General features: G+C 46.8%; 25 non-coding genes across 25 annotated transcripts; all 25 read left to right on the top strand.

Annotated features, from left to right (window-relative positions):
• Positions 1 to 1,139: 1,139 nt before the first annotated feature.
• LOC135379878 (U5 spliceosomal RNA) lies at positions 1,140 to 1,261 on the top strand. Its single transcript, XR_010419329.1, has one exon. It is a non-coding gene; the product is annotated as a U5 spliceosomal RNA (small nuclear RNA).
• A 295-nt stretch (positions 1,262 to 1,556) lies between these two features.
• LOC135379876 (U5 spliceosomal RNA) lies at positions 1,557 to 1,678 on the top strand. The gene has a single exon (XR_010419327.1). It is a non-coding gene; the product is annotated as a U5 spliceosomal RNA (small nuclear RNA).
• A 295-nt stretch (positions 1,679 to 1,973) lies between these two features.
• LOC135379875 (U5 spliceosomal RNA) lies at positions 1,974 to 2,095 on the top strand. Its single transcript, XR_010419326.1, has one exon. It is a non-coding gene; the product is annotated as a U5 spliceosomal RNA (small nuclear RNA).
• Positions 2,096 to 2,390: 295 nt separating this feature from the next.
• On the top strand, positions 2,391 to 2,512 carry LOC135379874 (U5 spliceosomal RNA). Its single transcript, XR_010419325.1, has one exon. It is a non-coding gene; the product is annotated as a U5 spliceosomal RNA (small nuclear RNA).
• A 295-nt stretch (positions 2,513 to 2,807) lies between these two features.
• LOC135379873 (U5 spliceosomal RNA) lies at positions 2,808 to 2,929 on the top strand. The gene has a single exon (XR_010419324.1). It is a non-coding gene; the product is annotated as a U5 spliceosomal RNA (small nuclear RNA).
• Positions 2,930 to 3,224: 295 nt separating this feature from the next.
• LOC135379872 (U5 spliceosomal RNA) lies at positions 3,225 to 3,346 on the top strand. The gene has a single exon (XR_010419323.1). It is a non-coding gene; the product is annotated as a U5 spliceosomal RNA (small nuclear RNA).
• Positions 3,347 to 3,641: 295 nt separating this feature from the next.
• Positions 3,642 to 3,763, top strand: LOC135379871 (U5 spliceosomal RNA). Its single transcript, XR_010419322.1, has one exon. It is a non-coding gene; the product is annotated as a U5 spliceosomal RNA (small nuclear RNA).
• Positions 3,764 to 4,058: 295 nt separating this feature from the next.
• LOC135379870 (U5 spliceosomal RNA) lies at positions 4,059 to 4,180 on the top strand. Its single transcript, XR_010419321.1, has one exon. It is a non-coding gene; the product is annotated as a U5 spliceosomal RNA (small nuclear RNA).
• Positions 4,181 to 4,475: 295 nt separating this feature from the next.
• On the top strand, positions 4,476 to 4,597 carry LOC135379869 (U5 spliceosomal RNA). Its single transcript, XR_010419320.1, has one exon. It is a non-coding gene; the product is annotated as a U5 spliceosomal RNA (small nuclear RNA).
• Positions 4,598 to 4,892: 295 nt separating this feature from the next.
• LOC135379867 (U5 spliceosomal RNA) lies at positions 4,893 to 5,014 on the top strand. The gene has a single exon (XR_010419319.1). It is a non-coding gene; the product is annotated as a U5 spliceosomal RNA (small nuclear RNA).
• A 295-nt stretch (positions 5,015 to 5,309) lies between these two features.
• LOC135379866 (U5 spliceosomal RNA) lies at positions 5,310 to 5,431 on the top strand. Its single transcript, XR_010419318.1, has one exon. It is a non-coding gene; the product is annotated as a U5 spliceosomal RNA (small nuclear RNA).
• A 295-nt stretch (positions 5,432 to 5,726) lies between these two features.
• Positions 5,727 to 5,848, top strand: LOC135379864 (U5 spliceosomal RNA). Its single transcript, XR_010419316.1, has one exon. It is a non-coding gene; the product is annotated as a U5 spliceosomal RNA (small nuclear RNA).
• A 295-nt stretch (positions 5,849 to 6,143) lies between these two features.
• Positions 6,144 to 6,265, top strand: LOC135379863 (U5 spliceosomal RNA). Its single transcript, XR_010419315.1, has one exon. It is a non-coding gene; the product is annotated as a U5 spliceosomal RNA (small nuclear RNA).
• A 295-nt stretch (positions 6,266 to 6,560) lies between these two features.
• On the top strand, positions 6,561 to 6,682 carry LOC135379862 (U5 spliceosomal RNA). Its single transcript, XR_010419314.1, has one exon. It is a non-coding gene; the product is annotated as a U5 spliceosomal RNA (small nuclear RNA).
• Positions 6,683 to 6,977: 295 nt separating this feature from the next.
• LOC135379861 (U5 spliceosomal RNA) lies at positions 6,978 to 7,099 on the top strand. Its single transcript, XR_010419313.1, has one exon. It is a non-coding gene; the product is annotated as a U5 spliceosomal RNA (small nuclear RNA).
• A 295-nt stretch (positions 7,100 to 7,394) lies between these two features.
• LOC135379860 (U5 spliceosomal RNA) lies at positions 7,395 to 7,516 on the top strand. Its single transcript, XR_010419312.1, has one exon. It is a non-coding gene; the product is annotated as a U5 spliceosomal RNA (small nuclear RNA).
• A 295-nt stretch (positions 7,517 to 7,811) lies between these two features.
• Positions 7,812 to 7,933, top strand: LOC135379858 (U5 spliceosomal RNA). The gene has a single exon (XR_010419310.1). It is a non-coding gene; the product is annotated as a U5 spliceosomal RNA (small nuclear RNA).
• A 295-nt stretch (positions 7,934 to 8,228) lies between these two features.
• LOC135379857 (U5 spliceosomal RNA) lies at positions 8,229 to 8,350 on the top strand. Its single transcript, XR_010419309.1, has one exon. It is a non-coding gene; the product is annotated as a U5 spliceosomal RNA (small nuclear RNA).
• Positions 8,351 to 8,645: 295 nt separating this feature from the next.
• LOC135379856 (U5 spliceosomal RNA) lies at positions 8,646 to 8,767 on the top strand. The gene has a single exon (XR_010419308.1). It is a non-coding gene; the product is annotated as a U5 spliceosomal RNA (small nuclear RNA).
• A 295-nt stretch (positions 8,768 to 9,062) lies between these two features.
• Positions 9,063 to 9,184, top strand: LOC135379855 (U5 spliceosomal RNA). Its single transcript, XR_010419307.1, has one exon. It is a non-coding gene; the product is annotated as a U5 spliceosomal RNA (small nuclear RNA).
• Positions 9,185 to 9,479: 295 nt separating this feature from the next.
• Positions 9,480 to 9,601, top strand: LOC135379854 (U5 spliceosomal RNA). Its single transcript, XR_010419306.1, has one exon. It is a non-coding gene; the product is annotated as a U5 spliceosomal RNA (small nuclear RNA).
• Positions 9,602 to 9,896: 295 nt separating this feature from the next.
• LOC135379851 (U5 spliceosomal RNA) lies at positions 9,897 to 10,018 on the top strand. Its single transcript, XR_010419304.1, has one exon. It is a non-coding gene; the product is annotated as a U5 spliceosomal RNA (small nuclear RNA).
• A 295-nt stretch (positions 10,019 to 10,313) lies between these two features.
• LOC135379850 (U5 spliceosomal RNA) lies at positions 10,314 to 10,435 on the top strand. The gene has a single exon (XR_010419303.1). It is a non-coding gene; the product is annotated as a U5 spliceosomal RNA (small nuclear RNA).
• A 295-nt stretch (positions 10,436 to 10,730) lies between these two features.
• On the top strand, positions 10,731 to 10,852 carry LOC135379849 (U5 spliceosomal RNA). The gene has a single exon (XR_010419302.1). It is a non-coding gene; the product is annotated as a U5 spliceosomal RNA (small nuclear RNA).
• A 295-nt stretch (positions 10,853 to 11,147) lies between these two features.
• LOC135379848 (U5 spliceosomal RNA) lies at positions 11,148 to 11,269 on the top strand. Its single transcript, XR_010419301.1, has one exon. It is a non-coding gene; the product is annotated as a U5 spliceosomal RNA (small nuclear RNA).
• The last annotated feature ends 2,206 nt before the right edge of the window (positions 11,270 to 13,475 follow it).

The following is a 13,475-nucleotide window of genomic DNA, read 5'->3' as shown; positions in this document are numbered from 1 at the left end:
GTTCCGGTTTCGAGCTACCAATGAGTGTGCCACCTGTGGTCGAATGGAGAACCACAAACACATTTTTTACGACTGCGTGTTGGCAAGCGCTTTGTGGCGAAAAATGGCGGCATTGTTTGCTCTGTCCAATATTCAGTACAGCACAGTGCACGTCTTCGACCCGATCCCAGTGGACAGCGGACAAGGGCCGGCTTTTTGCTTGCTTTTGAACGAAATTAAATATCAGCTGTGGGCTTCAAGAAACAGGAAATTGTATGGCGGGACAAATGAGTCATTAAGAATCGTAACTTTTTACGTTAGAGTTTCGTTAAGAAGAAAATTACAGTACGAGTTAGATGTCATGGGGGTGGACGATTTTAAAAAGCGGTGGAAACGGCACCGGAAAGTGTTTGTTCGGAACAGTGGGAAGATTTGTGTCAATTTTTGAGACAAAGGTCGCCGAATGTGGTACATTGTAGTTTATGTATTGACACTGTTCTTCTGAGCTTTTCGGACAAGGGTGGGGTGCACTGTGCTCTGCATTCTGGTACTGTGTTGTATGATACAGTGATTGTTAGTCTCTAGTCTAGTCTTTAATATACGCATGTACTGACATAATTCCGCATGTTGATTCGCTGTTGTCTTCCGTATGAACTGTAAGTTGCATTTGCTGGGCTCGGGATGTTCGTGGATTTTATTGTGAATCTAATGATAGCGAGGTATGAATGTATTGTAATAGTGGTTAGTGTGATTGCTGCCGTAATGTTTTTTACGTGTAATAGTGTGAGTGTCGCGACTTGTTCTGAATGTTGGCTCTTTGGTGTTGGTGTTGAGCAGGGATGTTTGTGCGGGACCCATTGCGGTCAGGCGGTTTTTCTCACAATAAACTTCGCCTTTTACTAAAGATCACCGTGGAGGGGGACAGCACAATGAGCTTCTAGACAATTTTTGATAGGCCTAACCCGTTTGGGGAAGGCTACATCATTCAATTCAAAGAGAAAACATGCGTCCAGGTCGGACGTGTCCTGACCGGCCACACCCGGACCCCCAAAACAAGTCAAACAAATAAAGGAAAAGAAAGAGAGAGAGACGGGACTCCACCACTTTGCGTCTCATATGTTTTAAATAGGGCATCGACGAACGTGGAAAATTCAGGACATATGCTCTGGTCTCCCTTCAAATCCGCGTATTGATCTTTCGCCTTTTACTAAAGATCACCGTGGAGGGGGACAGCACAATGAGCTTCTAGACAATTTTTGATAGGCCTAACCCGTTTGGGGAAGGCTACATCATTCAATTCAAAGAGAAAACATGCGTCCAGGTCGGACGTGTCCTGACCGGCCACACCCCCAGCCCAAAACAGATAAAAGAAATAGAGGAAAAGAAAGAAAACAAAATTTAAAAAATTCAAAGAGAAAACATGCGTCCAGGTCGGACGTGTCCTGACCGGCCACACCCGGACCCCCAAAACAAGTCAAACAAATAAAGGAAAAGAAAGAGAGAGAGACGGGACTCCACCACTTTGCGTCTCATATGTTTTAAATAGGGCATCGACGAACGTGGAAAATTCAGGACATATGCTCTGGTCTCCCTTCAAATCCGCGTATTGATCTTTCGCCTTTTACTAAAGATCACCGTGGAGGGGGACAGCACAATGAGCTTCTAGACAATTTTTGATAGGCCTAACCCGTTTGGGGAAGGCTACATCATTCAATTCAAAGAGAAAACATGCGTCCAGGTCGGACGTGTCCTGACCGGCCACACCCCCAGCCCAAAACAGATAAAAGAAATAGAGGAAAAGAAAGAAAACAAAATTTAAAAAATTCAAAGAGAAAACATGCGTCCAGGTCGGACGTGTCCTGACCGGCCACACCCGGACCCCCAAAACAAGTCAAACAAATAAAGGAAAAGAAAGAGAGAGAGACGGGACTCCACCACTTTGCGTCTCATATGTTTTAAATAGGGCATCGACGAACGTGGAAAATTCAGGACATATGCTCTGGTCTCCCTTCAAATCCGCGTATTGATCTTTCGCCTTTTACTAAAGATCACCGTGGAGGGGGACAGCACAATGAGCTTCTAGACAATTTTTGATAGGCCTAACCCGTTTGGGGAAGGCTACATCATTCAATTCAAAGAGAAAACATGCGTCCAGGTCGGACGTGTCCTGACCGGCCACACCCCCAGCCCAAAACAGATAAAAGAAATAGAGGAAAAGAAAGAAAACAAAATTTAAAAAATTCAAAGAGAAAACATGCGTCCAGGTCGGACGTGTCCTGACCGGCCACACCCGGACCCCCAAAACAAGTCAAACAAATAAAGGAAAAGAAAGAGAGAGAGACGGGACTCCACCACTTTGCGTCTCATATGTTTTAAATAGGGCATCGACGAACGTGGAAAATTCAGGACATATGCTCTGGTCTCCCTTCAAATCCGCGTATTGATCTTTCGCCTTTTACTAAAGATCACCGTGGAGGGGGACAGCACAATGAGCTTCTAGACAATTTTTGATAGGCCTAACCCGTTTGGGGAAGGCTACATCATTCAATTCAAAGAGAAAACATGCGTCCAGGTCGGACGTGTCCTGACCGGCCACACCCCCAGCCCAAAACAGATAAAAGAAATAGAGGAAAAGAAAGAAAACAAAATTTAAAAAATTCAAAGAGAAAACATGCGTCCAGGTCGGACGTGTCCTGACCGGCCACACCCGGACCCCCAAAACAAGTCAAACAAATAAAGGAAAAGAAAGAGAGAGAGACGGGACTCCACCACTTTGCGTCTCATATGTTTTAAATAGGGCATCGACGAACGTGGAAAATTCAGGACATATGCTCTGGTCTCCCTTCAAATCCGCGTATTGATCTTTCGCCTTTTACTAAAGATCACCGTGGAGGGGGACAGCACAATGAGCTTCTAGACAATTTTTGATAGGCCTAACCCGTTTGGGGAAGGCTACATCATTCAATTCAAAGAGAAAACATGCGTCCAGGTCGGACGTGTCCTGACCGGCCACACCCCCAGCCCAAAACAGATAAAAGAAATAGAGGAAAAGAAAGAAAACAAAATTTAAAAAATTCAAAGAGAAAACATGCGTCCAGGTCGGACGTGTCCTGACCGGCCACACCCGGACCCCCAAAACAAGTCAAACAAATAAAGGAAAAGAAAGAGAGAGAGACGGGACTCCACCACTTTGCGTCTCATATGTTTTAAATAGGGCATCGACGAACGTGGAAAATTCAGGACATATGCTCTGGTCTCCCTTCAAATCCGCGTATTGATCTTTCGCCTTTTACTAAAGATCACCGTGGAGGGGGACAGCACAATGAGCTTCTAGACAATTTTTGATAGGCCTAACCCGTTTGGGGAAGGCTACATCATTCAATTCAAAGAGAAAACATGCGTCCAGGTCGGACGTGTCCTGACCGGCCACACCCCCAGCCCAAAACAGATAAAAGAAATAGAGGAAAAGAAAGAAAACAAAATTTAAAAAATTCAAAGAGAAAACATGCGTCCAGGTCGGACGTGTCCTGACCGGCCACACCCGGACCCCCAAAACAAGTCAAACAAATAAAGGAAAAGAAAGAGAGAGAGACGGGACTCCACCACTTTGCGTCTCATATGTTTTAAATAGGGCATCGACGAACGTGGAAAATTCAGGACATATGCTCTGGTCTCCCTTCAAATCCGCGTATTGATCTTTCGCCTTTTACTAAAGATCACCGTGGAGGGGGACAGCACAATGAGCTTCTAGACAATTTTTGATAGGCCTAACCCGTTTGGGGAAGGCTACATCATTCAATTCAAAGAGAAAACATGCGTCCAGGTCGGACGTGTCCTGACCGGCCACACCCCCAGCCCAAAACAGATAAAAGAAATAGAGGAAAAGAAAGAAAACAAAATTTAAAAAATTCAAAGAGAAAACATGCGTCCAGGTCGGACGTGTCCTGACCGGCCACACCCGGACCCCCAAAACAAGTCAAACAAATAAAGGAAAAGAAAGAGAGAGAGACGGGACTCCACCACTTTGCGTCTCATATGTTTTAAATAGGGCATCGACGAACGTGGAAAATTCAGGACATATGCTCTGGTCTCCCTTCAAATCCGCGTATTGATCTTTCGCCTTTTACTAAAGATCACCGTGGAGGGGGACAGCACAATGAGCTTCTAGACAATTTTTGATAGGCCTAACCCGTTTGGGGAAGGCTACATCATTCAATTCAAAGAGAAAACATGCGTCCAGGTCGGACGTGTCCTGACCGGCCACACCCCCAGCCCAAAACAGATAAAAGAAATAGAGGAAAAGAAAGAAAACAAAATTTAAAAAATTCAAAGAGAAAACATGCGTCCAGGTCGGACGTGTCCTGACCGGCCACACCCGGACCCCCAAAACAAGTCAAACAAATAAAGGAAAAGAAAGAGAGAGAGACGGGACTCCACCACTTTGCGTCTCATATGTTTTAAATAGGGCATCGACGAACGTGGAAAATTCAGGACATATGCTCTGGTCTCCCTTCAAATCCGCGTATTGATCTTTCGCCTTTTACTAAAGATCACCGTGGAGGGGGACAGCACAATGAGCTTCTAGACAATTTTTGATAGGCCTAACCCGTTTGGGGAAGGCTACATCATTCAATTCAAAGAGAAAACATGCGTCCAGGTCGGACGTGTCCTGACCGGCCACACCCCCAGCCCAAAACAGATAAAAGAAATAGAGGAAAAGAAAGAAAACAAAATTTAAAAAATTCAAAGAGAAAACATGCGTCCAGGTCGGACGTGTCCTGACCGGCCACACCCGGACCCCCAAAACAAGTCAAACAAATAAAGGAAAAGAAAGAGAGAGAGACGGGACTCCACCACTTTGCGTCTCATATGTTTTAAATAGGGCATCGACGAACGTGGAAAATTCAGGACATATGCTCTGGTCTCCCTTCAAATCCGCGTATTGATCTTTCGCCTTTTACTAAAGATCACCGTGGAGGGGGACAGCACAATGAGCTTCTAGACAATTTTTGATAGGCCTAACCCGTTTGGGGAAGGCTACATCATTCAATTCAAAGAGAAAACATGCGTCCAGGTCGGACGTGTCCTGACCGGCCACACCCCCAGCCCAAAACAGATAAAAGAAATAGAGGAAAAGAAAGAAAACAAAATTTAAAAAATTCAAAGAGAAAACATGCGTCCAGGTCGGACGTGTCCTGACCGGCCACACCCGGACCCCCAAAACAAGTCAAACAAATAAAGGAAAAGAAAGAGAGAGAGACGGGACTCCACCACTTTGCGTCTCATATGTTTTAAATAGGGCATCGACGAACGTGGAAAATTCAGGACATATGCTCTGGTCTCCCTTCAAATCCGCGTATTGATCTTTCGCCTTTTACTAAAGATCACCGTGGAGGGGGACAGCACAATGAGCTTCTAGACAATTTTTGATAGGCCTAACCCGTTTGGGGAAGGCTACATCATTCAATTCAAAGAGAAAACATGCGTCCAGGTCGGACGTGTCCTGACCGGCCACACCCCCAGCCCAAAACAGATAAAAGAAATAGAGGAAAAGAAAGAAAACAAAATTTAAAAAATTCAAAGAGAAAACATGCGTCCAGGTCGGACGTGTCCTGACCGGCCACACCCGGACCCCCAAAACAAGTCAAACAAATAAAGGAAAAGAAAGAGAGAGAGACGGGACTCCACCACTTTGCGTCTCATATGTTTTAAATAGGGCATCGACGAACGTGGAAAATTCAGGACATATGCTCTGGTCTCCCTTCAAATCCGCGTATTGATCTTTCGCCTTTTACTAAAGATCACCGTGGAGGGGGACAGCACAATGAGCTTCTAGACAATTTTTGATAGGCCTAACCCGTTTGGGGAAGGCTACATCATTCAATTCAAAGAGAAAACATGCGTCCAGGTCGGACGTGTCCTGACCGGCCACACCCCCAGCCCAAAACAGATAAAAGAAATAGAGGAAAAGAAAGAAAACAAAATTTAAAAAATTCAAAGAGAAAACATGCGTCCAGGTCGGACGTGTCCTGACCGGCCACACCCGGACCCCCAAAACAAGTCAAACAAATAAAGGAAAAGAAAGAGAGAGAGACGGGACTCCACCACTTTGCGTCTCATATGTTTTAAATAGGGCATCGACGAACGTGGAAAATTCAGGACATATGCTCTGGTCTCCCTTCAAATCCGCGTATTGATCTTTCGCCTTTTACTAAAGATCACCGTGGAGGGGGACAGCACAATGAGCTTCTAGACAATTTTTGATAGGCCTAACCCGTTTGGGGAAGGCTACATCATTCAATTCAAAGAGAAAACATGCGTCCAGGTCGGACGTGTCCTGACCGGCCACACCCCCAGCCCAAAACAGATAAAAGAAATAGAGGAAAAGAAAGAAAACAAAATTTAAAAAATTCAAAGAGAAAACATGCGTCCAGGTCGGACGTGTCCTGACCGGCCACACCCGGACCCCCAAAACAAGTCAAACAAATAAAGGAAAAGAAAGAGAGAGAGACGGGACTCCACCACTTTGCGTCTCATATGTTTTAAATAGGGCATCGACGAACGTGGAAAATTCAGGACATATGCTCTGGTCTCCCTTCAAATCCGCGTATTGATCTTTCGCCTTTTACTAAAGATCACCGTGGAGGGGGACAGCACAATGAGCTTCTAGACAATTTTTGATAGGCCTAACCCGTTTGGGGAAGGCTACATCATTCAATTCAAAGAGAAAACATGCGTCCAGGTCGGACGTGTCCTGACCGGCCACACCCCCAGCCCAAAACAGATAAAAGAAATAGAGGAAAAGAAAGAAAACAAAATTTAAAAAATTCAAAGAGAAAACATGCGTCCAGGTCGGACGTGTCCTGACCGGCCACACCCGGACCCCCAAAACAAGTCAAACAAATAAAGGAAAAGAAAGAGAGAGAGACGGGACTCCACCACTTTGCGTCTCATATGTTTTAAATAGGGCATCGACGAACGTGGAAAATTCAGGACATATGCTCTGGTCTCCCTTCAAATCCGCGTATTGATCTTTCGCCTTTTACTAAAGATCACCGTGGAGGGGGACAGCACAATGAGCTTCTAGACAATTTTTGATAGGCCTAACCCGTTTGGGGAAGGCTACATCATTCAATTCAAAGAGAAAACATGCGTCCAGGTCGGACGTGTCCTGACCGGCCACACCCCCAGCCCAAAACAGATAAAAGAAATAGAGGAAAAGAAAGAAAACAAAATTTAAAAAATTCAAAGAGAAAACATGCGTCCAGGTCGGACGTGTCCTGACCGGCCACACCCGGACCCCCAAAACAAGTCAAACAAATAAAGGAAAAGAAAGAGAGAGAGACGGGACTCCACCACTTTGCGTCTCATATGTTTTAAATAGGGCATCGACGAACGTGGAAAATTCAGGACATATGCTCTGGTCTCCCTTCAAATCCGCGTATTGATCTTTCGCCTTTTACTAAAGATCACCGTGGAGGGGGACAGCACAATGAGCTTCTAGACAATTTTTGATAGGCCTAACCCGTTTGGGGAAGGCTACATCATTCAATTCAAAGAGAAAACATGCGTCCAGGTCGGACGTGTCCTGACCGGCCACACCCCCAGCCCAAAACAGATAAAAGAAATAGAGGAAAAGAAAGAAAACAAAATTTAAAAAATTCAAAGAGAAAACATGCGTCCAGGTCGGACGTGTCCTGACCGGCCACACCCGGACCCCCAAAACAAGTCAAACAAATAAAGGAAAAGAAAGAGAGAGAGACGGGACTCCACCACTTTGCGTCTCATATGTTTTAAATAGGGCATCGACGAACGTGGAAAATTCAGGACATATGCTCTGGTCTCCCTTCAAATCCGCGTATTGATCTTTCGCCTTTTACTAAAGATCACCGTGGAGGGGGACAGCACAATGAGCTTCTAGACAATTTTTGATAGGCCTAACCCGTTTGGGGAAGGCTACATCATTCAATTCAAAGAGAAAACATGCGTCCAGGTCGGACGTGTCCTGACCGGCCACACCCCCAGCCCAAAACAGATAAAAGAAATAGAGGAAAAGAAAGAAAACAAAATTTAAAAAATTCAAAGAGAAAACATGCGTCCAGGTCGGACGTGTCCTGACCGGCCACACCCGGACCCCCAAAACAAGTCAAACAAATAAAGGAAAAGAAAGAGAGAGAGACGGGACTCCACCACTTTGCGTCTCATATGTTTTAAATAGGGCATCGACGAACGTGGAAAATTCAGGACATATGCTCTGGTCTCCCTTCAAATCCGCGTATTGATCTTTCGCCTTTTACTAAAGATCACCGTGGAGGGGGACAGCACAATGAGCTTCTAGACAATTTTTGATAGGCCTAACCCGTTTGGGGAAGGCTACATCATTCAATTCAAAGAGAAAACATGCGTCCAGGTCGGACGTGTCCTGACCGGCCACACCCCCAGCCCAAAACAGATAAAAGAAATAGAGGAAAAGAAAGAAAACAAAATTTAAAAAATTCAAAGAGAAAACATGCGTCCAGGTCGGACGTGTCCTGACCGGCCACACCCGGACCCCCAAAACAAGTCAAACAAATAAAGGAAAAGAAAGAGAGAGAGACGGGACTCCACCACTTTGCGTCTCATATGTTTTAAATAGGGCATCGACGAACGTGGAAAATTCAGGACATATGCTCTGGTCTCCCTTCAAATCCGCGTATTGATCTTTCGCCTTTTACTAAAGATCACCGTGGAGGGGGACAGCACAATGAGCTTCTAGACAATTTTTGATAGGCCTAACCCGTTTGGGGAAGGCTACATCATTCAATTCAAAGAGAAAACATGCGTCCAGGTCGGACGTGTCCTGACCGGCCACACCCCCAGCCCAAAACAGATAAAAGAAATAGAGGAAAAGAAAGAAAACAAAATTTAAAAAATTCAAAGAGAAAACATGCGTCCAGGTCGGACGTGTCCTGACCGGCCACACCCGGACCCCCAAAACAAGTCAAACAAATAAAGGAAAAGAAAGAGAGAGAGACGGGACTCCACCACTTTGCGTCTCATATGTTTTAAATAGGGCATCGACGAACGTGGAAAATTCAGGACATATGCTCTGGTCTCCCTTCAAATCCGCGTATTGATCTTTCGCCTTTTACTAAAGATCACCGTGGAGGGGGACAGCACAATGAGCTTCTAGACAATTTTTGATAGGCCTAACCCGTTTGGGGAAGGCTACATCATTCAATTCAAAGAGAAAACATGCGTCCAGGTCGGACGTGTCCTGACCGGCCACACCCCCAGCCCAAAACAGATAAAAGAAATAGAGGAAAAGAAAGAAAACAAAATTTAAAAAATTCAAAGAGAAAACATGCGTCCAGGTCGGACGTGTCCTGACCGGCCACACCCGGACCCCCAAAACAAGTCAAACAAATAAAGGAAAAGAAAGAGAGAGAGACGGGACTCCACCACTTTGCGTCTCATATGTTTTAAATAGGGCATCGACGAACGTGGAAAATTCAGGACATATGCTCTGGTCTCCCTTCAAATCCGCGTATTGATCTTTCGCCTTTTACTAAAGATCACCGTGGAGGGGGACAGCACAATGAGCTTCTAGACAATTTTTGATAGGCCTAACCCGTTTGGGGAAGGCTACATCATTCAATTCAAAGAGAAAACATGCGTCCAGGTCGGACGTGTCCTGACCGGCCACACCCCCAGCCCAAAACAGATAAAAGAAATAGAGGAAAAGAAAGAAAACAAAATTTAAAAAATTCAAAGAGAAAACATGCGTCCAGGTCGGACGTGTCCTGACCGGCCACACCCGGACCCCCAAAACAAGTCAAACAAATAAAGGAAAAGAAAGAGAGAGAGACGGGACTCCACCACTTTGCGTCTCATATGTTTTAAATAGGGCATCGACGAACGTGGAAAATTCAGGACATATGCTCTGGTCTCCCTTCAAATCCGCGTATTGATCTTTCGCCTTTTACTAAAGATCACCGTGGAGGGGGACAGCACAATGAGCTTCTAGACAATTTTTGATAGGCCTAACCCGTTTGGGGAAGGCTACATCATTCAATTCAAAGAGAAAACATGCGTCCAGGTCGGACGTGTCCTGACCGGCCACACCCCCAGCCCAAAACAGATAAAAGAAATAGAGGAAAAGAAAGAAAACAAAATTTTAAAAATTCAAAGAGAAAACATGCGTCCAGGTCGGACGTGTCCTGACCGGCCACACCCGGACCCCCAAAACAAGTCAAACAAATAAAGGAAAAGAAAGAGAGAGAGACGGGACTCCACCACTTTGCGTCTCATATGTTTTAAATAGGGCATCGACGAACGTGGAAAATTCAGGACATATGCTCTGGTCTCCCTTCAAATCCGCGTATTGATCTTTCGCCTTTTACTAAAGATCACCGTGGAGGGGGACAGCACAATGAGCTTCTAGACAATTTTTGATAGGCCTAACCCGTTTGGGGAAGGCTACATCATTCAATTCAAAGAGAAAACATGCGTCCAGGTCGGACGTGTCCTGACCGGCCACACCCCCAGCCCAAAACAGATAAAAGAAATAGAGGAAAAGAAAGAAAACAAAATTTAAAAAATTCAAAGAGAAAACATGCGTCCAGGTCGGACGTGTCCTGACCGGCCACACCCGGACCCCCAAAACAAGTCAAACAAATAAAGGAAAAGAAAGAGAGAGAGACGGGACTCCACCACTTTGCGTCTCATATGTTTTAAATAGGGCATCGACGAACGTGGAAAATTCAGGACATATGCTCTGGTCTCCCTTCAAATCCGCGTATTGATCTTTCGCCTTTTACTAAAGATCACCGTGGAGGGGGACAGCACAATGAGCTTCTAGACAATTTTTGATAGGCCTAACCCGTTTGGGGAAGGCTACATCATTCAATTCAAAGAGAAAACATGCGTCCAGGTCGGACGTGTCCTGACCGGCCACACCCCCAGCCCAAAACAGATAAAAGAAATAGAGGAAAAGAAAGAAAACAAAATTTAAAAAATTCAAAGAGAAAACATGCGTCCAGGTCGGACGTGTCCTGACCGGCCACACCCGGACCCCCAAAACAAGTCAAACAAATAAAGGAAAAGAAAGAGAGAGAGACGGGACTCCACCACTTTGCGTCTCATATGTTTTAAATAGGGCATCGACGAACGTGGAAAATTCAGGACATATGCTCTGGTCTCCCTTCAAATCCGCGTATTGATCTTTCGCCTTTTACTAAAGATCACCGTGGAGGGGGACAGCACAATGAGCTTCTAGACAATTTTTGATAGGCCTAACCCGTTTGGGGAAGGCTACATCATTCAATTCAAAGAGAAAACATGCGTCCAGGTCGGACGTGTCCTGACCGGCCACACCCCCAGCCCAAAACAGATAAAAGAAATAGAGGAAAAGAAAGAAAACAAAATTTAAAAAATTCAAAGAGAAAACATGCGTCCAGGTCGGACGTGTCCTGACCGGCCACACCCGGACCCCCAAAACAAGTCAAACAAATAAAGGAAAAGAAAGAGAGAGAGACGGGACTCCACCACTTTGCGTCTCATATGTTTTAAATAGGGCATCGACGAACGTGGAAAATTCAGGACATATGCTCTGGTCTCCCTTCAAATCCGCGTATTGATCTTTCGCCTTTTACTAAAGCGGGGGCTGCCATTGTAGCCTCTGGGAACGTCTCTACAGAAGAGCCCGCCACTGCGGTGCCCGAGAAGAGCGAATCAGAAGCACCTGCCACTGCAGGGCTTCAGGAAGTCACGAAGACGTCAACCGAGACTGAGGAACTGCTTAACGGTGCTGACTTTTCGCACCCAGGCACATCATCAGTCGACAGCGACGGCTCAGAGCCTGGTCTCGTCATCGACGAAGACGCTCTCGAAGACGACGCTGCTTGCGAAGACATGCGGGAGGACAACAATGCAGGTGGTCAGCCCCCGAAACGTCCGCATCCCTCGACCGGCTCCCTGTCGTATTCGACGCCGTCAGAAGAAGAGTGGTTGAAGGAAGGCAAGGGCACCCCGAAGCCTGACTGCAAGAAGGCTAGGCAAGACGCCAGTCTTACGTCCCAAACCCCCCTCCCATTACCCGATAATGAAGGTACTAAGTCTTAATGTACGAGGACTGCGTCAACACCGCAAGCAGAGGGCACTTGGCTCCCTGCTGGAATCCCTTGGAGTCGACGTCGCGTTTCTCCAGGAAACGCACTTCAGCAGCATTTCGGAAGCAAAGTCCTTCTCCCAGCGTATTGGCACGAACGGTTTTTACAGTTTCGGCAACCCGCGGTCTCGGGGCGTTGCCATCTTGCTTACAAGTCGTTTTCGTGGCACAGTTCTACGGCACAGTTATGATTTTGAAGGCCGAGTGGTCTCAGTTGACATATCAGTTCAAGGACGCGACAATCGCCTGATATCAGTGTACGCGCCTACTGACTATCAGGAAAGGAACGAGTTCTTCAGAAACCTGGATCCGTACCTGATGGGGAAGAGGGATGTGCTCCTTGCTGGTGACTTTAACTGCGTCCTTGACGATGTCCACGACAGAGCCGGAGGAACAGCAAGAAACCAGCCCTGGAAGGCCAAGGAACTGAGTCGTTTAGTCAGGGCATGTGACTTGACGGACGCGTGGAATCACCTACACGGAGACACTCCAGGTTTTACGTACTCCTTTCACGATCGTCACGCGCGACTGGACAGATTCTACGTGACCAAGACGGTGGTACCGGCTCTCGTGGACTGTGCGGTGGTGCAAGTGGGCACGTCAGCACAGTACTTCTCCGACCATCGGGCATTGGTTTTGGACACGCAAGACTCCTCGGGCTTTGGACTACAACGTGCCCCTTGGCGCCTTAACGTGTCACTCTTGGAAGATGACAGGGTGGTGGCGGACTTAACGGCATACCTTCGCTTAAAAATGGCTGAAGACCGGTCACTCGAGTGGTGGGATAGCTTGAAGCAGGGAGCGCGCGACATCCTGCAGATCTGGGGAAAACAGCTAGCTGCGGAGAAACGCCGTGAGGTCCGCGTCCTGCAAGTCGGTCTCAGAGGTCTCTTGGAAGCTGGTCTGGAGACCCAGGAGGAGGTTTCCGCGTACAAGGAGCTCCTGGCGGAACTATCGGCCTTGCTACACAGGAAGTCTCAGGGATGGGCACCGTCCACAGGCCGACGTCGAGGGTCTCCGTACCAGACAGCGGCAACGCGGTCTACCCTTGCTGCAACCCAGCGTTCTTCCCCGGTACGTCTGGAACGTCTCGTGCAGGAGGACGGCACAGTGGCCACCTCGTTGGAACACATTGTCAGCACCTGTCAAGACTTCTTCGCCAGCCTGTTCTCGCGCAAACCAGTGCAGACAGCGCTGTGGGAGAACATCTGTGCCGACTATCCCAGTTTGACAGCTGACCAGTCGGCGGACCTGGACTTCGACGTGTCCATCCCGGAGGTTTACCAAGCGGCAAAGTCTATGAAGAAAGGGAAGTGTCCAGGACCAGATGGACTTCCTATCGAATTCT

Source organism: Ornithodoros turicata, chromosome 1 (genome assembly GCF_037126465.1).
Source record: "Ornithodoros turicata isolate Travis chromosome 1, ASM3712646v1, whole genome shotgun sequence".
NCBI lineage: Eukaryota > Metazoa > Arthropoda > Arachnida > Ixodida > Argasidae > Ornithodoros > Ornithodoros turicata.
Note: the sequence above shows the minus strand (reverse complement) of the source record. Positions and strands in the feature narration are given on the sequence as shown.